This window comes from Pteronotus mesoamericanus, unplaced genomic scaffold (assembly GCF_021234165.1).
Source record: "Pteronotus mesoamericanus isolate MK-2021 breed Mesoamerican mustached bat unplaced genomic scaffold, CSHL_Meso_final scaffold_165, whole genome shotgun sequence".
Classification (NCBI taxonomy): Eukaryota; Metazoa; Chordata; class Mammalia; order Chiroptera; family Mormoopidae; genus Pteronotus; species Pteronotus mesoamericanus.
This window is the reverse complement of record NW_026555307.1, coordinates 2508246-2535885: the sequence shown is the minus strand read 5'-3', so window position 1 is coordinate 2535885 and position 27640 is coordinate 2508246. Positions and strand designations below refer to the sequence as shown.

General features: G+C 47.4%; 1 long non-coding RNA gene and 1 pseudogene across 1 annotated transcript; one reads left to right on the top strand and one right to left on the bottom strand.

The window, feature by feature from the left end:
* LOC129083140 (uncharacterized) lies at positions 1-27091 on the top strand. The gene is made up of 7 exons (XR_008530465.1): positions 1-148; positions 3268-3359; positions 9860-10045; positions 14405-14573; positions 20228-20576; positions 21930-22283; positions 26724-27091. It is a non-coding gene; the product is annotated as an uncharacterized LOC129083140 (long non-coding RNA).
* LOC129083241 (uncharacterized) lies at positions 308-418 on the bottom strand (annotated as a pseudogene).
* Positions 27092-27640: the final 549 nt, after the last annotated feature.

Sequence of the window (27640 nt, the reverse complement as noted above, 5' to 3'; positions counted from 1 at the left end):
CCGTGCGCCGCTCTGTATCCTAGGAGGACGGGAGCCATTCAAAACCCGCGTAACGGGCAAGACAGGAAAGAAGAGGGAGGAGGGCCGGGCGCAGAGAAGACGGTCGCCAGAATGAAAAAAGGTGTCCAAGCGCTCACGGAAGGAGGAGGTGAGCGGGGCTGGCGGGACGGACCCCGAGCGCGCGTCCGGCTGTGCGCGTGCTACCTTGCTCCTGTGTCCCGGGCGTTGCCGGGATTCGTTCGGCCTGGTGCTGGAGCGGCGGGGAGTTAGTACAGGAGGACCCGGGGATGAGCGGGCGCGGCTTTGCAAGGGGCGTGATCTGGGGACCAAGGGCTTAACATTAGAGCCTCACTGCTCATCTTTAAACTGATAAGAACAGATACTACACTTGATCTTAACCAAAAGGTCGAGAAGTGATCACTGCTCATCTTTAAGAGACGGAGAGTGTTACCGCGTAGGCGTCCGTGCAGTGAGTGGAACTCTTGGGGCTTCCCGTAAAAGTTGATGGTTGTCACCACTCTCTTCTTGCTCTCCCTCTTTCCTGTCTTCCTCCCTCTCACTTTTTCTCAGTAGGGTTTGCAAGTGGAGCAGGGCTGAGCTGAGAGCGTCCTGCTTTCTATAGACTTGTTCTCTGGCTCGCTAAGCTTATCATGGCTTTTATCAGGACAGTTGATCGTGGTTCCTGAGTGTTTGCTGTGTGCCAGGCACTGTGCCCTCTGGGCTCTATCCTCACAAGCAGGTGAGTTAGGTAGCTTTGGCGTTCCCATCCGACAGTTAGGAAATGCGAATACACCTGTGAGGGCCACACAGCTGTGAAGTGGCAAGAAGTGGGAGTTGAAGCGGGTCGCCGGAAGGCAGAGCCTGTGGCGTCCGTGAGTGGAGCAACCAAGCCTGCTCCCAACAGGAGACACCGGTGGAAACACCTGTCCTCGGATGACTGGGGTTAAGTGCATACAGGAAGGCGTTACTGCCGGCGCGCACGAGGACGGGGAGGGCCGCTCTTGCGTTCACACCGGCCGCTCCTCATTCCAGCCTCTCGTTCCTCTCGCCTTATCCACCTTAAGGAAGATAATTTCTGAGGTGAAAGACACTGGACCAGGAGCTCTGAGCGACCTGTGACTCCCAACAGCCTCCCCACCGCCCCGCCCTTCCAGGTCTTTCTGTAAAATCCCAGTCATTCAGTAATTTGTCTTGAGTACTCAGTGCAGCAGGTTTGGCATTGGGGAGGACGCTCAGCAGGACAGCAGTTATGTAACTAAGTACCCACGTAGAAGGAGCAGGATAATGGACTCTTTCGTAGGGCGCTGTGAGGGCGAAAATTGGCAGGGCCACTTTGGACCCTACCTTGTCGACCTCTAGACTGGTGGAAGCGGCAGCCTAGTAGTTACGCACCAGAAGGTTTACCTTGGAAGAACTTCCCCCAGCTACACAAGGACAGGTACAAGAATGGCCAGAGCAGTAGTGTTTATATAAAGAAAGAGGCATCGACTGTGATGGGTGTTCATGAACAGGCTGGATAGAGAAGCTGTGACGGAGTGGTAGCTCTGCCACGGTGAAAGTGAGTGGATTCAGTGTGCCCAGCTGTGTAGCAGAAACCAGGTTGGAAGAGAATATTCAGTGTGATACGATTCACATGGAACTGAAAACTGTGAAAACAGGACAGCAAGTCTTCACTTAGCCCCATCCATGGCTTCTGTGACTTTAAAAGAACTGACATACTACAAGCAAACCTTGTGTTATTGTGCTTGACAGATGCTGAGTTGTGTTCGTTTTTTTTGTTTTGTTTTTTTTTAACGAACAGAAGGTAAGACCCTCCAGCAGCCAAAAGATTATGACTCGCTTTATTGCGATACTTGCTTTATTTTGGTGCTCTGAAGCTGAACCCATGATATCTCTAAGGTGTGGCTCTGTACTGAAACCACTCTTACTCTAGGCTAATTGATACAAATAAGAGGCAATGTCCTGTGGCATCTCATAGTGATAAAACAAAATGATGTTATTCGAGGACCTTCTTCTATATTTGCAGTAAAAATGTGAAGAAGTGCTGGAGGCTCTGGTCAGGCTGCTCAGTTGGCTAGAGCGTCATCCTGATACACCAAGGTTTGGCTTCCATCTCTGATCAGGGCACATACAAGAAGCAACCAATGAATGCGTAAATAAGTGGAACAGATCGATCTTTCTCTTTCCCCCTTCCTCCCTCTTCCTCCCCCCCACTCCTTCCCTCTCTCCCTCTCTCTGTCTAAAATCAATAATTTAAAAAAAGAAAAAAAAAGTGCTGGAGAGTAATGAGCACCCAGTTCCAGAGTGTGAAGGTGGTATACACGGTGAAGTAGGGGGGGAAGTGGCTCTTCAGGCCAAGGGAATGTGTTCTGATTAAAGGAACTGAGAGGAAGCCAGTGAAGCCTGGGGTGAGGAGGCAGGGTGGGAAATGAGGCTGGAGAGGAAGGAAGAATGGTCTGCAAGTGTCTGTAGGTGCAGGAAGGCCACCTCACCTACCTTCAGTGTGGCATGTGGAACCAGGGAAAGAGAGCTTTGGGTGTGTGTATTTCGCCAGGGCGGGCGGTAGGGAAGGAGGCAGGGGATATATCCCAGGTCCCAGCGTGAGCTGAGCTTTGAAGTAGAGAATAAGTATAGAAGGGGCTTTCCCCACAAGACACAGGTCATGCATCGCCTTTCGGGGAGCAGGGGGGTGTTTCATAGAGGAAAACAGGCACTGGAAGGGGGATAGGAAGACCAGGTTCCAATGCTCCCAGCTGGGCAGGCAAATCTTCTGTGCTGTTTGCAGTTGTAAAAAGACACCCTCTTCCACAGAGTGGCTGCAGCGCATAGTTGCCAGGCCCTCGGTGCAGGCTCCGTTCCAAGCTGACAAGTTTTGCTTGGAGCTCTTATTTTTTTGGTGGGAGGGACATGGAAACAAAATAAAAAATAAGTGAGCAGGCATTCTCATCTCTGATACCGCTGTGCAGACAGCAAAGCAGGCCGGCGGTGTTGCCCAGTGTTGGGTTTCTGGGAGGTGTGAAGTCAGTGTGGGCTTGTCTAAGTAGAAGAGCGTTTGGGGGTGTCCTTTGGGGGGAGTGTGTGGGTTCGGAATGGGATGATATGTGGAAGCATCCACACTTCCAGGAAAACCACCTGTAAGGTGAAGCTCTGAGTACTTTTGCACGGGCCAGATTCTGCCCGTGGACAGAGGGAAGGCTGCCCCCGGCTTCTGACCCCACAGTAGGGTTGAAGGAAACGTCTCATGTGTGATTGCTTGTCTGCCTTTAGGAAGATCTTGAAGCTCTCATAGCCCACTTCCAGACGCTGGATGCCAAAAAGACTCAGGTTGTGGAAACGCCCTGCTCCGCACCTTCACCGAGGTAAGTGAGCAGGACTCTTCAGTGTAGCTTCTGGCAGTTTTCTTGCATAAAGTGGGAACCGCTGTAAAGAGGCAATATGTTGTCCCAACTAACCAGAGGCTTGGGGCATTTTCACCATTGAAACCTGTTCTGATCAGCACCCACAGAACAGGCTTTCACTGTCCTCAGCCCCCCTTGTCACGTAGACACACGGAAATGAGGTCTCAGCACAGCGGCTCCCCCGGGAAACTGGCAGGTGTGAAAGCTCCCCAGCTGGTAGCAGCTGGTAGCGATGAGTGGACTGCAGTGTCGTCCTCCTGGGCTTTGCTTTGGTTCTTAAGGTGTTTGGAAAGTGCCTGACGCCGGTGGAAATCACAGTAGCTTTCAGCTGTGTTTGTATAGTGTTCTTTTAAATTCTTGTGAAGAATGTGATTATTCCATATAAATTGTATTTAAGCCACTTGAAATGAATTTGTAAATTGTGTGAAAACTCTGAAGGATTTCAAACCCTTGTGGGGTGAGCTGAAATGAGCAGGCTTTGGGTTTCATCAGCTTCTTATTCCTCTGTGTCAATTCTTGTCCTCTCGTCCTCTGAATTCCAGCTATTTGACCTTATGATTGCTCTGTAATTCTTGGTGCCTCGCCTCTGCCCTGCTGGCAAAACTGAGTGCACTGATTTAGGGTCACTAGGGAAGGCCCAGTGACCCTAATAAAGAGGTACCAGAGAAGCGGAAACACGTTCACTTCGCAAGCGCCTGGGACTGTGTGTGGTTGAGAAATGATTTGCTTCGTTTCCCTCAGAATGAGATTAGTCTCCTCAGAGCTGTTGTTGGCTGGAATGGAAGGCCGGGGGTCCAGCATCTCAGGGAGGGAGGTGGTGGCTCTGTCACCTGAATTCTGCTGACCTGGGACCCTGGATTTAATTATCACCTGCTGGCAGGGTGGGGTCGGCGACTGGATTAGCCCTTGAGCCGAGTGACCTGACCCAGCGGCTTATCAGCATCTCCCAAAGTTGGGAAGTCCTTCCTGTTCTTCATTTAATAAATTCCGTTGGGAATCTTGTGTTCCTTTCCCCTTTACTTGGCCTTATTGTTGGGGCCAAACGTAAGTTCCACATGTGGTAGTTGTACTTTTTTATTTGAATTGTCCAAGCGGATAAATTCTTGAGATCTTTTGGGCTTCTTTTGTGCAGCACCCCTGAGGGAAGCCAGTTGTAAATTAATACTTTTTGGGTGACATTTAAGAACCTTTCCTAAAGTAACATTGCCCCAAAAGCCAGGTTTAATATCAGGGTATATCGTGTTGACCAAAAAATCTGTTATATTTTTTCTGTATGATGACTCTAATAGAGCTTAGTTGTCTTTAACTTCATTCAAAACAGTTTAGTTAGATTGTATTGTGAAGCTGTCATATCAGTGTGCAGTAAAAAAAAATAAAACAACTTGCCAAAATCAGTGAACTTTTTTTAGCCATCTTAATATGGCTGGATGTGCTTAATATGGGAGGATGGAAGAACATATGCAACATTTTCAGTGTATTTTGCTTTATTATTTCAAGAAAGGTAAAAATGCAACTGAAATCCAAAAGATTTTTGAAATTTGGTGAAGGTGCTGTGACTGATTGAATATGGCAAGAGTGGTTTTCGAAGTTTCCTGGTACCACTGACGTTGTGGTCAAATAACTCTTTCTGTGGGGCTGTCTTATGCATTAGAAGGTGTTTAGCAGCACCTCTGGCCTCTGCCCATTAGGAGCCAATAGGAGGAAATAGCTGACATACTCAGAATATCCAAATCAATAAAGTTTTGGTGAAAATGAAAAATACGGCTTTTATTTTACTGAAAAAATATAACAGGCTTTTTGGTCAACCCAATACAATTAATCGAAGTACACTTGCAAATAACGCTACTATTTCACGAGTAATGTGAATACTTTATAATAACAAAATAATTCTAATTCCTTACCTTTGTCCTTTGTGTCATTGCTGTCATTCATTTTACTTATGTATAAAGATACATTAGTGAGTGTAGAAAAGCTTATATAATGAAATACATTGTTTCTTTTGTTTCAAACAAATTGTTTTCTGTTAGATAAATTAAGTAAAAATTTTATTAGTTTTTCCTTTTTCAAAAATGCTCTTTATGTTTCTGACCTATATTATTTTCCTTTCCTCTGAAGAACTTTTTAAAAACACTTCTTGCAAGGCGTATCTGCAGTTACGCGTTGCCTATTACTGGGATGTGTTCTGAGAAATGTGGTGTTAGGCCATTTTGTCATTGTGCAGACATCATAGGGAGTGCTTACATAAACCTCGAAGGTGCAGCCTACTACGCACCTCGGCCATGTAGTCTAGCCTATCATTCCTAAGCTGCAGACTTGTACATCATGTTACCATACTGAATACTATAAGCAAAACATTGAAAACGTACAGTAAAAATACAGTACAAAAGATCAAAAGTGGTGCACCAGCGTAGGGAACTTACCATGAATGGAGCCTGCAGGACTGGGCGTTGCTCTGGGTGAGCCACTGAGTGAGAGGTGAGTGAACGAGGTGGCCCTGGGCATTCCTGTACACTAACCTCTGTAGACTTTATTATAAACACTGTACACTTAGGCTACTCTAAATGTATAAACATTTTTTCCTGAAAAAAATACATCAACCTCAGTTTACTGTAACTTTATAAACAAATTTTTTTTTCTAACTTTTCAACTCTTTCATAGTAATACATGGCTTAGAACACAAAACACATTGTATAGCTGTACAAATATATTTTCTTTATATCCTTGTTTTATAGGCTTTAATAAAAATTTTACTTTTTAAGCTTTATTTTTGTTAAAAACTAAGACACAAGCACACATTAGCTTAAGCCTACACAGTCAGTGTCTCCACCCAGCTGAGTATCTAGATTCTACTTCCAGGAGTAAGTAGGGGATGAATTGAAAGCTTCCGGGTCCCGGACTACAATTTTTCTCAAGCCGTTGTCCAACTGGAGCTGGCAGAAGAACCCTGATGGGCCAGGCAGGCAGTCCTGGCACCGAGGAGGTGGAGCGGCCCCAGCAACTGCATGCTGAAGACCCCTTTCTAGATTTAGGCATCAGAGTCTCTTCCTTCCTAAGTTGAGGGACACTTCCAACTTTGCTCTTCTTTCTCAAGATTGCTGAGGCTATTTGGGGTCTTTTTTGGTTCCATATAAACTTTGGGAATATTTGTTCTAGATCTGTGAAATAGGCCATTGGCATTTTAGTAGGAATTGTGTTGTATCTATAGATTCGTTAGGTAACATGGACATTTTAATGATGTAAATTCTTCCAAACCATGACCAAGTATACGCTTCCATTTATTTGTAGCTTCCTTATTTTTTTACTTCATTGTCTTATAGTTTTCCAAGCATAGGTCTTTAACTTCCTTGATTAAATTTATTCCCAGGTCCCTCACTTTTAGTTTCTCTTTCTAATAGCCCATTACTGTTGTATAAAAATGTCAGCAATCTACTACTTTGCCAAGTTTGTTTATTGATCTAGTAGTTTTTTGGTGGAATCTTGAGGGTTTTGTACATAGCATGTAATCTATAAATAATGACACTTTCACTTCTTCCTTTCCAATATGGATACATTTTATTTCTTCCTCTTCTTGTCTGATTGTTGTGGCTAGGATTTCCAGTACTATGTTAAATAAGAGTAGTGAAAATGAACATCCCTCTCTTGTTTCTGATATTAAGGGAAACATTCTGAGTTTTTGCCCATTGAGTATGATGTCAGCTGTAGGTTGTTCATATGAGGCCGTTTTATGTTGCGGTATTGTTACCAAATCCAGCCATTGTGGGGCAGATCCTACTGCCTACCTGGCGAAACTCCAAAAACAGTTCAGTGAAAGGGAAAGGGAAACTTTTATTTAAGCATGCAATATGAAATAAAGACAACCAGTTTCTGCCCCAAAACCCATTCCCTGGCTAATACGGAACAATCACAAAAACAACCCTACCGCCCTCTGCTAGGCCTGCCTGGCCTTGGGCCACACCGAAAATACCCTTTTCTTTTCCCTTTTAAAGTACTGTCCTAGGGAGAGATGCAGGCGGCAGAAGCATCCTTGGGGTCATGACTAGTTCGAGACTTCTCCTCTGTTTCCCCGGCCTGCAGAGCTCGGGCTGGCAGCAGGCCTCACAGGACCGGCTGCAGGAGCTCCACCGTCAGGGCCCCTGCTGGAGTGTGTGTGAGCTGCTCTCTCATGGCTGATGGGCTGGGATTCTCTTGTGGCAGAGGGGCATGGGATTTGCTGCCTGGCCGGCCGAGGCTGCTTCCCCTTCTCTCTCCTGCACTTCGCTGTGCTCCTGGCAGGCTCTGGAGCGCTGGGGAGGGGCACCGGGAACCTCCCTAGGCTCAGTCTCCTGCTGGCCTGGAGCCTGAGCCTCCCCTGTCTGACCAGCAGGGGAGGGGGCTGCAAAGCTCACAGCTGTGTGTGTGTGTTCTGCTATTTAAAGACCTTCCCTCATAATCCTTGAGGAGCAGAAGTCAATGGGAGGGAATGTTCCTCCATCCAGTCACCTCTCTAGCTCGAACTTGCTTCTTTTTTTTCAGATCATGTGTTGTTCTAGTTGCTGGGGCAACACACAGGCACAGCTCAACGCCTCCCCCATTTCTTGGGAGGCATGTCCCTCGTTACAACTCCCTTCTTTAACACTCTGGACACTTGTAATCATGCAAGGGCAAATGGATGACAGCCTGGTTCTTCCATAACTACTTCCTGCTGGTGAAGGGCATAGTTGTACCTACTCCCTGGTTCAGAGGTCCCTAACACGGGGTCTGGAGTGGAGGGGAGTCTTCACACGAGGGAGAAGGATTGTGCAAGGTTCCGGTCACTTGGTTGTCCCTGGAAGGTGGCATGCATGATGTCCAAAGGATGGCACTGTTGTAGAAGTTGGTATCCTTGTCATATTCTGGAGGCAACAGATTTTGCAAGAGGGTTAGAAGGCTCAATCAGAATCACAATAACTAAATAACCAAGGTAGGGACTCTTACAGTGCCACCCCTTTTAACCCTTCTGGACCTTTTCTGTCCAAACCATTAAGGCAGAAAAGAAAGGCAGTTTCAAAACAAAGCCAGTAGGCCACCCCCTCCTTCACCAACTCATCCATCTAGTCCGGTCAAACCACTGGGCCTTAGGAGGCAGAGATGCAGGTGGGCTTCTCAAGTGGGGCCTACACCGTCTCCAAGTCTGCAAGACTCTTTTGAGAAAACATTCAGCTGCAGTGAGTGCCTTTGCTGGAGTGGCATCAAGCATTGACAATTTGACAAATCCTTCACGTCAGCTTCTAAGTGAAAACAAACTTGGAGGACAGTTAGCTGCACTAACGTCCAATATTCACAATTATTTCTATGCTTTATATCTTTTGTTACTCTACTTTCCAACTTATTGTGAAGTTTTGACTTTTAGAAACCTCAGTTTGTTTTTAAAACAGCCAAAGTAAGGATGGTTTCAGAACAAAAAGGTGGGGAAGGACTGGAAGTAGCCTCAGAATCTTGTCTCACACCAACTGGTCCCACTAACAGGTCACACAGGTGACCTCCCCTAGTTCCAAGGTGCACAAAGGCCAAACAACATATATTTGTTGCTCTCGCCCCAGCTGGTACTGCAGACAACCTTTACAAGGCCCAGATGGCAAGAAGCCCAGATGGCAGAGACATTCTCTCACCCCAGCAGGTACCACAGATGACCCAGACGAGGTCCAAATGGCATGAAGCCAAATGGCAGAGACAAAACAGCTAAGTTCCCCTTAGTCGCCATAAGATCACAGAGCACCAAGAACGGAGGTTGCTTTCACTTCAAATTAAAACTCTCACAACTTTCTTTAGCCATTCAGATCAGGTAGCCAAAAGTCCCTCGATTTGCAAACGCATAAGTAAAATGAAGGAACATTGTCGCTTTGCATTGGGGGTCACTGTCTCCTTGTGAAAGAGAATTTTCGAATCTCCTTCTGTAGTGCAGGTCCAGTTTTCCTTTCCAGCATCAATCACAGCAGCAGGATTCAAATCCTCTTCACATGGTGCCTGTTTTATATATGTATGGTGGGTCCAAGGCTTAATTCCTGTGAGCTTTAGAGAAGAGTGTGTTGTTAGTAGGACATCATCAGCGCCGTTGTTCGGCCAGCTGCTGCTCAGGGACCTGAGTCTTCAAGGTCTTTAGTGAGACTCGGTCTCCCAGCTGGAATGGGTGGACCTGCAATGAGCAAACTTGCACAAAATGGTTAGTGTTTGCCCTAAATGTTGTATATATTGTTTAATTCTTGACTTGTGCCCCAAAGCTAAAGGGGGTGTTCCTAAAACAGATTTGGAAAGGTCTCCCATAAACTATTGCAAAAGAGCTTACCTCAAGCCCACTTCTGAATGCCACCCTAATTTGGAGCAAAGGGAGTGCCTGGTCCCATTTCAAATATGTTTCCCAGCTTTTTTTTTTTTTTTTTTTTTTTTTTTTTTTTTTGCCAGGGTCTTCTTTAATGTGTGATTCTTTTTCTCACTCTTTCCCATAGATTGAGTTCTCCAAGATGCATGTAGTTTCCGTAGCATTTGCAGTGCCTGTCCAACCTTCTGGGAGATTTCCGAACTGAATGATGGTCTGTTTTGTGCTGAGTGCTGTAAGGAAACCTATGAATCCACTAGGAAACCTGGAGTTTCATCCACCCAGATGGTTTGATCGACCTGTTTATAGATCTCAGGTGGGAAGAGCTCATCTCCAGGACCTTCTGGGCAAGTCAGGAGCACCTGGAGCTGGAAAGCATGTTCCAGTGGAACCTCTATACATAATTGCCGCTTTTCAGGAGAAAAAGTTATTTGTGCAGTTTGCAAAGTAAATCTCAACCCAGCAATGGAATGGTACCATCTGGCATGTAGAGAAAACTATGTACAGTCCTCTGATCCCAAGGCTGGCATCCTAGGGGTTGAAGGAACACCTGTTTTTGTAATCGTCCAGTCTTTCCAGTAACCATTACTGCATCTGAACGTTTCTTAGTTAATTTTGTATTCGACGCTGAATGTATAGTTCTTGTATCTATAAGGGAATCAATTGGCTTGTTCCCCACCATTACCTGTACCTGGGGCTCCTATGGGAAAATAGTAATAAGTCGGGGGATGTCCAAGGGGGCCCCTGGGCCTTCTCATTCATCATCACTCTTGTCGCCTTTTTAGTATTTCTTGGCGAGGGTTTTCATCTTTGCTTTCCTTTTGGAGCTTTGGGCACTCCTTTCTCCAGTGACCTTGCTCCTTGCAATAGGCACATTGATTGGCGCCTGTGGGGCTCCTCTTTCCTTTAGGGTCCTGCCTCTTCCTGTGGTCTCACCACCCTGTTTCTAAGAACACCATGGCCTGCTTTATTGTCCTTGCTTCCTGGGCACTGTAGACTTTAAAGCTATACCCACCATCTGAGAGGGATTCATTCCCCATCCCCTGCCTGAACCCTGGAGGTTCTTTCTAGTATGTAGGGTGCTTTGCACAATTAAAGTCATGTTTACCATTCTCACATTTTCTGGTGCCTGTGGGTCAGCATCAGTGTGCTTTATATAGGCCTCACAGATCCTTTCTAAAAATTTGCAAGGGTCTTCATTTGGTTTTTGTTGAAAGGCCTATATCATAGGCTTTTGCTTGGCCACCCCTTTCTTAAGCCCTTCCAGTATGAACTTTTGGTAATGTCCAGGAAGACTAGGCCCCCATTTCATTTGGGTTCCACTTAGGCTCTGTCAAGGAAATTGCCCCAGCTGGGTCAGGGATCCCATTAGATTTCTCTTGGTGGAGACGTTGGTCCCCTTTGTTAGCCTTATTTATAACCAGTCTCTCTCATCTGCAGTCAACAAGATATTAAAGAGAGCCTGCACATCTGCCCATGTTGGATGATGAGTGTTAAAAATAGAGGTGATAAGATCTGCCATTCTCTGAGGATCATCCCTATATGAGGGGTTGGAGCTCTTCCAATTCAGTAAGTCTAAATTGGAGAACAGAGGATGGGCCCAATAGTAGCCAGCAGGCAGGCCTTCCTGAGTTACCCTGCCCATAGGGCATTGCCACAGAAAGAACTGGCTTGCTCTGATTTGGGAGGCTCCCTGGCCAGATTGGGTGCCCTGATGGGTCTTTGAGGGGGAGACCCATCCTTTGTCCTACTGGGGTGGGGCTGTGGCCTCTTTGAGCTCTATTTCAGAGGTAGCTTGTGGTGGGGATGGCAACGGGGAGGGGGTTCTCCTGCTACTAACCCTGTGTCCCCTGGGTTCAGGGGATTATTGAGGCCTATTTCCTCGTTCTTCTGTTCTTCCTATGTACTATCCAGAAGAGGTTTCAAGGTCTCTTCCCTTCTCTGCACCATGAAGTGGACCTCTGTTTCTAGTAAAATCCTATTATGCAATGACATAAATGCCTTCACAACAGGTTTTGTTCCGTTCGTCTGACTGTTGGCAGTACTGTTTCAAGTGCATGGTGGTATGGTAACTTAGTGAACCATGCAAGGGCCACCTTTCCCCACAATGCAAAACGTACATAGGCTACAAAATATTATAATAATAAACCAGTACCTCCTTGGATATTGGGTAATACCTGTGCCCCAGTATGCTAAAATTCTATCCGGGGCGCCCTCCAGGAGCCAACCCCGAACAGCCCCTGCCGGCCCAAATACACAGCAGGCCGAACCCTTTGACCGGGAGAACCCAGATAACCTGGAAACATAGAAAACTGGCATCCGCGACTCCATCCACAACTCCATTATTCCAACAGAGTGACCTTAAGCAGTGGCCTGCCCAAAGCCCATCTAGTTCTCGCTTGAGCGCTGGTTTGCAGTCCTAGAACTCGGGTGACCCCTCCTCCTTCCCAGAGTGTGTTCCCTTCCCAGACCTGTTTCCTTTCAACCTGCCAGGCATGTTTAAGCAGCCAACACCTCCAGTAGCCATGCTGAGAATTTCCTAGCAACTGAGAAACTCCACAGTCCTACTCCTCAGGGCGGTTGACCTGCCACAGCTGGCTAGGGTCCTATATGGGTCGCCATTTTCTATTACTGAACCCAGCCAGTTGAGGGTGAGACTGGCTGGGGATCCTGCCCATCGCCTACCAAGAAAAACTCCAGACAGAGTTTGGTGGAAAGGAAAAAGGGATCTTCTAAGCATGCAATTTGAAGTAAAGACAGCTGGTTTCTGCCCCCAAACCCATTCCCTGGCAAATAAGGCACAATCATAAAAACAACCCTATCACCCTCTGCTAGGCCAGGTAGGCCCTAGGTTGCACCCAAAATTCCCTTTCGCTTTTAAAGTACCATCCTTGGGGAAGACACAAGTGGCTGAAACATGCTTCTGGTCATAGTGGGTTCAAGGCCCCTCCTCTTATCCCCTAGGCCTGCAGAGCCAGGCCTGGCAGGAGCAACCGCAGGACAGGCTGCGGCAGCCCTGCTGTCAGGGCCCATGCTGGAGTGCGTGTGGGCCGCAGGCTGGGCCTGGCTTCTGTGGTGGAGGTGTGTGCGGTTTGCCACGTGGCCATGAGACGCCCAGGGTTTGTCAGCCTGGGCCCCCTCCCCTTCTCTCTTCTGCACTTGTGGCACTACAGGCAGGACGTGGAGCGCTGGGGAGGTGTACCAGGAACCTCCCCAGATCACATGGTTTCCTACTGGCCTGGGAGCCTGAGCTTCCTCTGCCCGACCAGTGAGGGGAGGAGGCTGCAAAGCACGTGGTGTTTCCCTTTGCCTTGCTATTTAAAGACTGCTCCCACGAATCCCTCATCCCCCACGCAGCAGCCGCGGATGGAAGGGAATGTCCCTCCATCCGATCACGTCCTCCATCCGATCACGTCCCTCGCCCTCACACTTCTTTGTTTTGCTGGATCCTGTACCTGTTGTCCCAGTTGCCAGGGCAGCACACATGCATAGCTCAGTCCCTCCCCCATTTCTGTTCCCACCTTGCTGAGAGTTTTTATTATAAATGGGTTCTGGATTTTTATTTTTTTATCATATGCTTATTTTTGGTGCATCAGTTGATAAGATCATATGATTTTTTTTTTCTTTTCTTTATGTGAGATATCACATTTATTGACTTGTGAATATTGTGCCAACCTTGCATCCCAAAAATAAATCCCACTTGATCGTGATGTATGATCTTTTTAATGTATTGTTGGTTCTGGGTTGCTAATTTTTTTATTTTTTTGAGGATTTTAGCCTCTTTGTTCATCAGGCATACTGGCCTATAAATTTCTTTCTTTGTAGTGTTTTTATATGGTTTTGAAAGTATGATAATGCTGGCCTTGTAAAGGGAGATTGGGAGTCTTGCCTCCTGTTGAATTTTTTGGAATAGTTTGAGAAGAGTAGGTATCATTCTTTGAATGTTTTGTAAAATTCACCTATGCAGTCATCTGGTTCAGGACTTTTGTTTGCAGAAGTTTTTTGAATCCTGCTTTAATTTCATTAGTTGTAATTGGTCTATTCAGGTTTTCTGATTTTTCCTGATACAGTTTTAGAAGATTGTATATTTCTAGGAATTTATTCACTTTACCCAGTTTGGGGAATTTGTTGGCATATATTTGTTCATAGTATTTTGTTACAACCCCTTCTATTTCTGTAATGTCAAGGTATTACTTTCCCTCTTTTATTTCTCATTTTATTTATTTGGCTCCTCTCTTTTTTGATGAGTCTGGCTAAATGCTTTTCAATCTTGTTTATCTTCTCAAAGAACCAGCTCTTGGTTTTATTGATCTTTTGTATTACTTTTTTAGTCTCTATGTCATTCTTTTCTGTTCTAATCTTTATTATTTCCTTCTACTGACTCTGGGCTTTGTTTGTTGTTCTTTTTCTAGTTCTTTTAGGTGTAGTGTTAGAGTGTTTATTTGAGATTTTTCTTGCTTTTTGAGGTAGACCTGAATTACTATGAACTTCCCTCTCAGGACTGCTTTTGCTGTGTCCCATAGATTTTGGGTTGCTATGTGTTTATTTTCATTTGTTTCCAGTTAACTTTTGATTTCTTTCTTGATCTCACTGTTAACCTATTCATTGTTGAAGAATATGCTGTTTAGCCACCATGTTTTTGAATGTTTTTAAAGTTGTTTTTTTTTAATTGCAGATGATTCCTAATTTCATACCATTGTGATCCAAAAAAAATGACTGATACGATTTTAATGGTCTTAAATATGTTAAGACATTTTGTGTCCTAACATGTGGGCTGTCTTTGAGAATGTTTCATGTGCACTTGAGAAGAATATATGTTCTGCTATTTTGGGATGAAATGTTCTGTAAGTATCAACTAAATCCCTCTGATTCAGTGTGTTGATTTTTTGGGGTGGGGAGGCATCTTAAAGATATGTCTATCAATGACTGTGGGTGTTAAAATCCCCTGCTCTGACTGTATTCCTGTCCACCTCTCCCTAATGTACACCAAATTTTCTTTTATATTTAGGTGCTTCTATATTGGGAGTATATATATTTACAAGGGGTATAGCCTCTTGTTGGATCAGTCTCTTTATTAGTATGTAGTGACCTTCTTTGTCTCTTTTTATGGCCTGTGTTTTTAAGTCTATTTTGTTGGATATAAGTACTGCTACCTCAGCTTTTATTTTGTTTCCATTTGCGTGAAATATTTTTCCATCCCTTCACTTTCAGTCTGTGTAGATCATTTATTCTGAGGTGGGTCTATTAACAGTGCATATATAGGTCATGTTTTCTTACCCATTCACCTACCTTATGTCTTTTGATTGGAGCATTTAATCTGTTTACATTTAAGTTTATTATTGATAGGTACTAGTTTATTGCTACCTTTCTTTATACCTATGTTCTTCCCTCTATTTTTCTTCTAAAAGCAGGTCCTGTAACATTTCTTGAAATAGTTGTTTGGTGTATGTGGATGAACTCGTTTAACTGTTTTTTGTTTTTTGGGGGGTTTTTTTGGTCTGGGAAGCTCTTTATTTTGCTTATCATTTTAAATGATAGCTTTGCTGGATAGAGTAATTTTGGTTTCAGGTCCTTACTTTTCACCACTTCAAGTATTTCAGCAGCAGTTTATTTTGAAACGCTTCAGTATATGAGTTAAAAATAATAGGAAAGAATTAAAACATATAAAAACACAAAAGTTAAAATAAATGTAAATTTTTGCTTAATAAACACAATATTAAAAACAGGATTAAATAATATCCACAAAATTAAAAATCCAAATTGAAAATTCATAATAAAGATGAATGAGATAAATAACAAAAGAGCATAATACAAAATATAAAAGAACACGGTCGTTTAAATACATTAATATAAAACATGCCATTAATATAAAACGAGGACATTAACATTGACGCAATCCACTCATGATTCAGATCTTACCAGTTTATATGTGTGTGTGCATGCCCGCATGTGTATTTCTTTCTATGGAATTTTAGGAATCCACCACCAGAGTCAAGATACAGAGCAGTTCCAACACCACCAGGGCCCCTCCTTGCGGCCCTTCGTGGCCATGCCCATCTTCCTGCCCCACCCACTGCCTCCACGGCAGCCTCGCTCGGTTCCTAACCACTGGCTGCCTGGCAGCTTTTGGCAGTCTGTTCTAATTTTCTGTACCGTTGTCATTTCAAAAGCGTTATGTAAATAGAATCATGTCATATCATACATGGTGCCTTTTGGAATTGACTTTTTAAAATCAGCATAATCCCCTTGAGATGCATTCAGGTTGATGCATATATCAGTAATCTGTCTCTCTCTCTCCCCTCCATCCCTCCCTCCCTTTCCATCAGTAGCACTCAGTGGTGTGGATGTGCCACAGTTTCTTCAATGGTTCGCCCATTGAAGGACAGCTGGGTTGCCTCCAGTGGTTGGCAATTAAGAATAAAGCTGCTGTAAACATTCCTGTACAGGTTTTTGTGTAAATTTAAATCTCCATTTCTCTGGAATAAGTTCCCAATGATACAATTAATTGCTGGACTGTATGATATTTGCATGTCTAGTTTCAAAACAAACTGCCAAACTTTTCCAGAATGGCTGTACCATTTTATATTTCTACCAGCAATGTATGAATAATTTGCATTCTTGCCAACATCTGGTGTTAGCACCATTTTTTAACTTTAGCCTGGTAGGTGTATGCATTGATTTTTAAATTATCACAATCTTCTAGCTTTAAGTCTTCTGACTTTAAATCCACTTGCCAGTAATAATAAGAGCTGCCCTTTATTGACCTCATACTATATACCAGACACTGTACCCAGTATTTTATATACATTGTTTTATTTAATTCCCTTTATCCCTCAGCACAGACTGGTGAGGTTAGTTAATGCTGTGCATCACAGGCAAAAATCAAACTTTTTAAGAGAAACAAGCTAGTATATTAGCCAAATTTAAAATGTGTTCATTTTTTGAGAAATTCTCATGTTTACTAATTTGATCTATTGAAAGAGTAAGACAAATGTGCAAATATATACATAAGAGAATGGCTCTGCTGACATCTTTTACAATTTAAAGAATGGAAACAATTTATGTCATCATTTGTTTTTTCCAGCATGTTTTATCTATTTAGGGAAGGACCCTGTAGCCAGCAGATGGGTTTAAGACGAGAGAATTAGACTTTTTGACATGGAGTGATGTTGTATATGTATTTCCTTTTAATCATGAAACATTTCCTACTTACACAAAATATTATATCAGTCATCCGTTTGCTCGCCTCCAAGATCTCACAGATGTGAACATTTTAGATGGTTGCTCAGATCTCCCTTTCAAGAGAAGAAGCAAATATTACATAAACTCAAACCCCACCACCTCCTCACCCCTTCCCTCCTCTTCCCAGCCCCCTCCCCCGATAACTGCTCTCCTGTAGGGGGAGGGTCTATCTGATATTTTTTCCTTGTTTGTATATGTAACTAATATATCATGTAGTTTTACAATACATTGTAATATGTACAGAAATGGGTCATAGGATAAGTATTTTTTGTAACAGGCTTTTTACACCCCACCCCGCAAAAAAAAGTGTTAGCATGCTACCCACAGTTTTGAGACCTAGAAGAAATTAATACTCTTTTCCCCCTTAAACCTCACCTACAAAACCAGAGGCAGCTCCCTGGCCCTTACCCAGATCCTACTGCCTAAGGACAGTAGCAGGACAACCCGAGGCCTGAGTCCCCTGGTCCTCAAGACAGCAGGAGTCCTGGAGGCTTTCCCTGTGCCTGGATGGCCCCAGGGCACTGATTGGTAGGTTGGGCCTCGCTGTTTGTGGCTCCATGCGACCATTAGGTGGCCTCCCCAGCAACGAGAAGCCCCTGAAGGCCAGTCCCTACTCAAAGGAACCAATGCGCATGCGCTCAGACCTCGTGGCAGATCCTGGGCGCGCCCAGACACTTCCAGCCTCAGGTTCTCCTCGACCCCAGGAACACCCGCCCTGTTGCTGCTGAATTGGTTGCACCAGGTCCCCACAGGTGGCAGTCACCAAATTTGGTTGCTTTCCCACTACAGGGCCCGCATCCCATCACTGGGCTCTTCCCTCCAGGCCAGAAGGGTTACCTGAGGTACAGGGTTTGCTCGCTTGGCATTGTGAGGACCAGTACCCTGTGCCAGGCCTTGGGCAGGGCAAAGCGGGATGCGAGGTTGGCCAGGAAACCAGTGAGAGTAGGAGGCAGAGCCAAGGCGCTGGCATCTGAGCTTAACTGCTGGTGGCAGATGAGGAGGTCCAGTCCTTGTGCCCAGGCAGGGACCCTGAACAGGAGCCTCCCTCCAGTGACAGTGTCTAGGAGGATGAGAGAGCAGCCAAACCCCATACCCAGCTCTGCCTGTCTGCACCCCACAGATGCTTAATAGACGCGGTTAAATGGCTGAGGGAAACTTCACAAGGGAAGCCTGTCACCCCGTGTGGCACTTGGGGTCAGAGCATGTTTCTTATAGACACAAGGCCACCGGTGTCAGCACGGGAGGAAGCCAGCATGTGCCCATGGCTGTCCCAGGGATGAGCCTGGCCCCTTGTCCAATCAGGAGGGAGTACAGGGTCTCCTAACAGTAAGGGGTCTTGGGACAGTATAGGGGTAACGTCTGGATTTCTTCTTGACCAAAAGAAGTCCATCTTCTGGAGGCCTGGCTATGACTCCTTGCTGTTAGCAAAATTCCGTAGTTGAAATTAACCTAACATCCTTAAAAGAAAAAATGTAGGATAATATCCTTTCTTAACAACATGTTTTGGAAAATAGTTCCTTGTCAATTAAATAGAAACTAGAATGTTTCTGCAAGCATTATTGCAGAGGCCCTTTGAGACTGTGGAAAACATCTTGTGACTACCCCACGATCAGCTGCCACCAGGTGAGTCATGGGACAGCTGGCACCCTCCTCAGCCCAAGCCTTCCACCCTCCCCACGGCCCCTGTACAAGCCATTCAAAGAACCCCTTGGGGAGCGCGACTTCTGTTTTCTGGTTTGCTCTGTTATGCACAGGCTCTTTTCAAAAAACTCTGTCTGCTTTATCTTGTACTGAGTTTAGTGACTCAAAGACCTGGCATTCGAGGTCCTGAAACATCCTCACTCCATTCATTCTCCAAAGATCACAGCCTTCCCCGTCCCCACCTTGTGAGCGACATCTCGTCTCCCCGGGGCCTGTGAGCAGCCTATGTCCTTCCTCTTCCCACCTGACCTGGCAGAAACTGGATCCTCCACCTCAGGAGGAGCTACTACCAGGGAAGAAAGAAGCCCATCCTGACCTCAAAGGAATCAGGGGATTACCCCCTGTCCCCATGGTCCCTGGTCTGGGGGACACCTGCCTGTGGTCCCTGAAAACCTCTCACCAGCCCACGGTGTCCTGGGGAACAAGGAGAATTTCCCATGCAGGAGGGGACAGGAGGGCCCAAGATCCGTGGTTGCTTCCATTTCAGAGGGGCTGAGGGTCTTAGGGTCTTACGGGGGCTTCCCCTCCCCTAACAGAGGAACCTATAGGGTCTCCTGACAATCTCCATGTGAAGCTGCTCCAGCTCCTGGGGCCTGTGGGGAGACTTAGAGCAGGTGACAGGGACACGGATGACCTGGATGTAACACTCTAATGCTGTGATGGGGGCACAGGGCATTGTGGGGATCAGCCGTCCAGGCTGGCACCTCCCCTGTAAGCCTCATGATACCTGTCAACAGGCCCTTTTGAAATTTGGGGGACAAGGAGCTCCTGAAACAGCAAGTACCCCTGGAGACAGTTCTGATATTAGATCACGATTCCTTTGGACAGTGCCTGTCCTCTCACTGGGCTTGCCCTGCCCTGGGATGGAGTCGAGCAGCATGGGACCCACAGTGGCCAGGACCCGGGGCGACTGTTCACTCAGTCTGGAGGTCAGCCCACCTCTCTGCCCAGGGCTCAGGGTCTGCTCACACTCGAGCCTGGTCAGCGTCCCTGGTGCAGCCCCTGACATTGGCTGCAGGTCTCCTTGTGCCCTCTAGGGGGAGACATTGAGACAAAACCTGGCTTTGGCCAAGGAGGTGGAACAAGCGCCTAATTTCTATAGACAGATCTTTCTGGGCCCCTCCCTAGTGCTTGCTCTGTTCCACCCACTCTTGCTCTGTAGAAGCCACAGTGCTGCTCCCCACTCCCTGCCGGGCATCACCCATGGGGAAGGCAAGTGACCGCAGGAAAGTCCCCCAGGGCACAGGACAGAGGCTGCGCCGAACTGCAGGGAGCACATGGACAGGCTCTGCGACACAGAGCAGCCAAAAGCCACGGGGAAGGAAGGTCTCCCCGAAACCTGGAATCTGAGGGCCATGGTGCCCACAGCCACCTGACCACAAACCCAGTCTTCACCTCCCAGGACACACAGGACGCCTCCCCCTTCACACTCGGGGACTGCAGGTTTTCCTGAGACGTTCTGTCCTGGAAGCAGAGGCCAGGCTGGTGACGCCTGGATAGGGCAAGTGAGTCCCCTCACCCGATGTTATTCAGCTTCCCCTTTCTCACCCTACAGGATCTTCAGCCTTCCCAAAACACCGGAGAGCGTGGGAAAGCCTCGGAGCCCCAGCTGGGTTCCTGTGTCCAAAGTGGAAGTAACCTCCAGGATTGGGGACCCCTGGGTCTCTCTCTTCACGGCAGACCCACGGTCGCTGCACGGCAGAGGCCAGGGTGGTGTGCAAACTCTCGGGGCCGCCGCACGCCTGCCGAGTCAGAATCTGCCTTTGAATAAAATCTGGAGACGTGCCCTCTCTGCCCCCACTTCACAGGGCGTTAGCCTGGCCTGCCATTCACGTTGGCTGGACAGCCGAAGCAGCATTTCCAAGGTATCACCTGGGCACCCCAAGCTTTACAAAGTTTCACAGGTGATTCTGATGCACAATGGGAGTGACTTCCCTGTGACAAGAATTCCTGACGTGACCCCAGGTTCCTGTTCTGAGGGGGAAAGTCCCAAGTGATGAGAGAAGGCTATGGAGGTCGCCTGGAACCCGGACAGCACAGGCTTGTGCTTGTCCCGTGTGGGTGTGGGTGTGGGGGGAGAATCACAGCTAAAGGAGCCGATGCCTCAGCCGTTCCCAGGGAACAGAAATGTTGACGGAAAGGGGATAGGAGACTCAGGAGTGAGAGAGGAGGGAGGAGGAGGGTCCCGGCAGAGACCCGCCCCCCCACGTGACTGTGGAAGCGCTCCTGCCCCGGGAGGAGACAGCGCCCTGGGAGGAAGGACGGCAAGTCCCGGGCTTCAGGACTGAGGTGCCTGCAGCGGTTCTGGAGCTGAAGCTCTTCTCGCAGAGGGAGGACAGAGCAGGCAGCAGACACCATGGAATCCCCTTCAGGGCGTGTCCCTTGGCAGTGGCTCCTGCTGGCGGGTAAAAAGGGGACAATCCCTGGGGGAGGATGGGAGATAGAGATTGGCTGAGTCCCCTGGGGAGGACAGCGCTCTGAGACGGCCAGGGGGCTGCTGCTTGGACCTGAGGGGGAGGGCAGAGGACAGAGTAGGATGGGGAGGGGGCTCAGCAACAGGAAATTCTCATGATCTGAAAGCGGTGAGGGGCGGGAAAAGCTTGATTGCTCTATGTTTTTAAAGTTAATAATTTCTGAACAATAAGTTTTAGAAACTGATGACAGTAATCACAAGTTATGTCAGGGGTGGGGAACGTAATGAGGGGTGCTAAACATTGTCCTTACCAAACCTCAGGTATGGGCAAATACACCCCCAGAAAGTGCAGGACCCTGGGGACACTCATTCACTGGCAGGTACTTGCAGCCTGTTGCAGGCACTGGGGGTACAAGGTCAGACGAGCTCCCGCCCCCATGGAGCTCATGTTCTATGGGGAGGAGAGGGACAAGGAGAGATCTAGGTGTGATGTCAGGTACCCACAAGCTTTGTGAAGAAAACAGAGAAGGCACAGGTCAGAAAGTGACGACAGGGTCTTTAGAAGAGGTGGTCAGTGAAGGTGTCTCCCAAGGACACCTCTGAGTGTCAGCAGGGGATGAGGGCAGTGAGGGGGTGACCTGGGCAGGCACCTGGGGAAGAACATGTGAAACAGAAAAAGTAACAGGTCCAGAGGTGCTGACCTTGACCATGGGAGACACACCCTCACACACACTCACACAGACCAAGGCTGAGAGATGAAGAGACCTGCTTAGGACCCAGGGCCTCACCTTTCCATCCCCATAAAGAGACCCAAATATTGATCAATTTCTCTCTTCCCTCCTAGTCTCACTCTTAACCCTCTGGAGCCCGCCCACCACTGCCCAGCTCACTGTTGTTTCGACCAATGCTACTGTGGGGCAGGATGTCCTTCTCCTCGTCCACAATCGGCCAGAGTTCCTTGCAGGTTATGTCTGGTTCAAAGGGGAGAGCACGGACAGCAACCATCATATTGCATCATATGTAATAGAGACTCAAGAAATACACCCAGGCCCTGCATACAGTGGCCGACAGACAATATACCCCAATGGATCCCTGCTGTTCCAGAATGTCACCTTGGAGGACACAGAATACTACACTCTACTAGCCATAAAGAGAAATTTTCAAGGTGACAGAGCAACTGGACAGCTCCACGTATACTGTGAGTGATCGCTATCTGAGCTCTGGGTATCGGGTGGGGTGAATTCTGCTTCACACACAGGACTGGCAGCCCTGGACTCTGCCTCCATCCCCCTCTGCATCACGTCCCGGGCTGCGTTTGGGTATTTTGTGCAGGACACACACAGCAGAGACAAACTCCCTGAGATCAGAGTGTACTTCCCAGATTCCAGCCCAGCAGAGACATTCACCTGAGAGAGGAGGGCCAGTCTGATGGCAGTAACTCAGCAGAGGGAGACCAGTCTCATTCCAGCCCCCTGGGCTTCTACCCAGGGCCATGGCCCTAAGACAGACCCTGCAGGGCTCAGCCAGGGCCTGGACGGAGGGGCCCCTGGGATCCTCACTGAGAAGCTCAGCCTCGTCAGCCCCTCCCTAGACCTTTGGTCCAGGGCTCCTGGAGGCCTGTGTCAGGTTGGGTTTGGTCTGTGGGCAGGGCTGCCTGGGAGCAATGACTTCCCAGCTGCCTGGGCCGCAGGGCCGTCGAGCTGGTCACCAGCCAGGGCTCACCCCAAGAGCCACATCTGGGCCGGGATGGAGCCTGGTCCTTCACCGGAGACTGTGTGGAGAGCACAGGTGGACAGGGTGACCAGGCCATTTGTGGACTGCCGTGGGGGACTTAGGAGAGTTTAGAGGAAGGTCAGTGTCTTCAGGGAGAAACAGAGGAGAGAAGAGGCTCCAGGCAGCTCCTCGTCCACCCGGGCTCAGCCCGGGGGGTTCTCTCTCGGAGTCGATCGGCTACAGGCGCCTCTGACTTGAGCAGCGCCCCATCCCAAGATTTAGGTCCGATACTGTGAATATTTTACTGTTAATATACTGACGACCTCACAGACAAATATTCATCCTCTGAGGAGAAACTGAGGCCCGGGGAGATGCAGTCACTAAGGCAGAGTCACACAGACCAGGAGAAGCTCATCAGAGTCACTTGAGGTCTGTCTTCTGTCCTGGGGGCCTTACTCGGTGTCTGTGGATCCCTAGACCAACCATTGGTTCAGCCCCTGTCTTCATAGGTGTCCTCACTCAGAGGGAGAGATTCTGGTCTGGAGAGTGAAAGGAAATGGAGAATTAATCTGTGTTTTTCTAGAAGCAAATTACCTGCAGTAACAATCAGTCAGTGCTGGGAATGCCCAGGCCTCCCCCTCAGTGGCCGATCCACACCTCCCCGCACTGGGCTCGAAATCACTTATTTTTCCCCCCGATGTGTTTGTGTCACTCCCACTAGATATGAAGGAAAGGACTTTGCCTTCTCACTCCCCACCCCACACCCGCAGCCAGCTCAGGGACCAGCACTCAATGGCTCTGTCATGAAGGAGGGAAGGAGTGAATGGTGAAGGAGCGAATGGTCCAAAATCTCTTTAGAGACTGGAGTCCGGATGCAGAGCCGTGGGAATTCTGGCCATGGGGCCAGGCTCCCTGTTTCTTGAGGGCTGAGACCCCTGTCTCAGACCCCTTGCCGCTCTCAAGAGAAATACTGCTTCCTGCAGTTGGTCCTAGGCCCTGGGGTATTGGTAATACATTCACATAGGGGAAAATTTTAACTTCTTTCCATATTTCTGTCTCATGGCCACCAAAAATAAATGGTCTGCAGGAGCCAGAATCTCAGCAGGTTCACGTTCGCCACTTGCCCTCTGTCACCCTCCCGCACTTGCACAAGTCCCCACCTGCCCGCAGCGCAGGGAGAAAGACTTCAATGACCAAGCGCAGAGACCGTGGCTCTGCTGCACAGTCAGCTCCTGCTTGTTCACCTCATTCTTTTCTAGACTATTCCGTGGACTCTGCTCTATCATTTATTGGCTCACTGGCTCATGTCAGTCACACCCACCTGGGAAGATCTGACCCACCTCTTGGCCCAGGGGCCTGAATCATCGGTGGGCAACCAGCTTGCTCACGGTCCCTGTGTATATTTTCTGCTCGAACCCCAGGCCTGGGAAATGGTGCCTCATAGGAACGCGCCTCGGCTGGGTGATGGAGGGCTGTGCCACTGGAAGGAACGGCCCCTGTTCGGCCAGGCAGTCAGCTGGTCAGTGAGGAACCAGGAGAGCTGCGTGTGGTCGCTGGCTCCCAGGCCTCTGTCTTCCGATGCTCACACCCTGATACTTAGCTGACACCTGAGAAAGCCTGTGCTTTCTCCCAGCCACAGAGCTGAAGGCCTTTTGTTCTCTGAGTGCTCAGATGCTCATGCATTTGTCCAGAGATACACAGACCTGCCTTATTCTTTTAAGGACTCAAGTTGGCCGAGAGGTGAGAGGTGCCAGCTGTGATTGAAGAAGCCGTTGGAGAAATCAAAGGTGCAACACAGGGCAATGTCCTCTCCGCTATCTGCACAGCGGAGTTACCCGCCCTCCACATCACAAGCAACAACTCTGGCCCTGAGAGCTTTGATAGCGATGTTGAACATCTTTTTGTGTGCTTATTTGCCATTTTTACAGCTTCTTTGGAGAAATGCCTGTTCAAGAACTTTCCCCATTTTTCACCCTGGCTATTTGGTTTTGTTGTTGTTGAGTTGTAGTTCTTTCTCTATTCTGGATAGTAACCCCCTCATCCTATATATCATTTACAAAGTATTTCTCCCATTCCATAGGTCACCTTTCACTCTGCTGACTGTGTCCTTTGATGAACAGTTTTCATTTTTGCAAAGTTCAATCTTTTCTTTTTTTGGCCTGTGCTCTTAGTGTCATATTCAAGAAATCATGGCCAAATCCAATGTCATTAAGCTTCTCCTTACGTTGTCTTCTGAGATTTATAATTTTAGGTCTTGCCTTTAGCATTAAATCTATTTTGAGTTAATTTGTGTGTACAGTGTAAGACAACAGTCCACTTTGTGTGTTTGTAATGGATATTGTTGTTCATCACCATTTGTTGAAAAGACTGTCCTTTCTCCATTGAATGGTGTTGGCTTCTTTGTTGAAACCATTTGCTCATGTCATGGAGGCTCTATTTCTGAGTCCCTCCTGTATTCCATAGTCTATTTATCTGTCGTTATGCCACTGCCGCAATATTTTGGTTACTTGGTAGTGAGTTTTAGGTAATTAGGAAGCGTGAGACCTCCAGATTTGCTCTTCTTTAAGACTGTCACACCAATTTGGGGTCCCTTAAAATTTCATATGAATTCTAGGATGGATTTTTCTATTTATGCAAAAATGTCATTGGGATTTCAATAAGGATCATATCAAATATGTAGATATTTTGGGATATAGTGACATTCTAACAATATTAGGTCTTTCATCTATGAACATGTGTGTCTTTTCCTTTATTTGTTTCTTTACTTTCTTTCAGAAACATAGTTTTCAGTATATACATCTTCCACCTCCTTGTTTAAGTTTATTGCTAAGTATTCTCTTCTTTCTGATACTGTTGTAAATGAAATTGTTTTTTCTTAATTCTGTTTTGGGATTGGTCATGGTTTTTGTAAAGAAACGAAGATGATGCTGTTGATATTTTTTCTCCTGAGACTTCACTGAATTCATTAGTTCTAACAGTTTTTCTTTTTTCTGTATGTGGAATATTTAGAGTTTTCTACATATAAAATTATGTCATCTGTTAAAAGATATCACTTTTCTTCTTCCTTTCCAATTCATATGCCTTTTATTTCATCCTCTTGCCTGATTGTTCTGGCCAAACTTTCAGTACTACGGTGAATAGAAATAGTGCAAGCAGCATTTGTGCCTTGTTCACAATCTCAGTAATGTTTTCAGAGTTTCTCCGTGGAGTCTTGTGTCAGCTGTGGGCTTTCACGTGTGGCCTTTACCATGCTGAGCAGTTTCTTTCTCTTCCTACAGTTCCTATTTTTTGTTAAAACAGTAACCACTTCTCTTTAGAGATTTCCTTCATCGTGATATTCAACCCACAGACCAGGGAGTAAAGTCCTGTTCATATTGAAAAATCCTGGAGATGAAACCTCTCCAGGTCCAAGATCATAAAGACTGGGTTGGGCTGTTTATATTGTCTAGTAAATTATTTAACAAGAAGTAGATGCCTTCCCACTTTCAGAAAAGTTTCTTTGGCCCCAGGAATGGACAGAATTGTCAAGCCTGCCTTCCGCAACGTGCATGAAGTTTACAGGAGGTGCAAGAGCTGATCTCTCTTGAATTCTAAGAGTTTTAGGAAAGGGGCAAAAAATTTGGAAGAAAAAAGTTCCACCTGAGCATGAGGTTGCAGGACACATGGGCTGAAAGGAGGTTCCCGGTGCTGACATGACAGAGATGTCCATGAGGACAGGTCAGGGCTCACCCCGGGGGCCCGGGGTCAGAGAGAAGTTGCAGCCCTCTCCGTACACGTTGTCACCTTAACAAAGACACTTGTCCTTCTGCAGAGATGAGGGCCATCCTTCGGTGACGTCCACAGAGCTCACTGAGGACAGTGAGTGGCTGAGACCTCTGAGGAAGGAGCCCGCTCTCAGTCACTGACCACCTCTGTTCCTCCACAGAGCCCGTGGGGAAGCCCTCCATCCGAGCCAGCGACACCGCCGTCACAGAGCATAGGGACACTGTGGTCCTGTCCTGTCTCACAGATGACACTGGGGTTTTCATCTGGTGGTAACCAGAGTCTATGGCCTACGGAGAGGATGGCGCCGTCCCGGGGCAGCAGCACCTCACCATGGACCCTGTCGGGAGGGAGGACGCTGGTTACATCGGTGTGAGGCCTCCGACCCGCCAGCTCCAGCAAAAACGACCCCTCAGGCTGGATGTGAACTATGAGCATCCCTTGTCCCCTCCTCTGTGTTGTTAAACTCTGAATAAATTTTTTCTTCCCTGAAAATGATGGTTATGATGAGGTTTCTAAATAGTTTTCCTGTGAATAGTCAATGATGATGGTGGAAAGTCCTTAGAAGACTTGCACTGAGTCAATAAATGCTTAAAAATATGAACTGACATTGCCATCATTGTTAACTTAAGGTCGCATCCGCTCCAGACCCCAGCTCTGGTTGGTCTCAGTTGCACCATCTCCACAGTGGAAACAACACCAACGCTGCGACCCTTAGAGGACGGGCGGTGGGCGTGTGGTGGCCAGTGGGGGCATATGATGAGCTCACAGGAGTGCGAGCTCTGTCCCTTCTCTGGGGCGACGTGTGGATGGCGCCTGGACTCTGGCATGGACGACAGGAATTGATAGGAGGACCACGTGCAGGGGGTCACACTGAGGAGAAATGCAGTCGACGCCAAGCAGTCTGCTCTCGCCGTCCTGCTCGGAGGTGGGAGAGAAGGTATCAGAGAGCCCACGTCTCCATCTGAGACCCTGGGACGGGGTGCACCCCGGGTGACGGGCCGTCTCCAGGCAGGTTCCGCCCCCAACTGCAGGCCTCGCCCAACCTCCGCCCGCCTGGTGGCACTTCCTGAAGGGCAA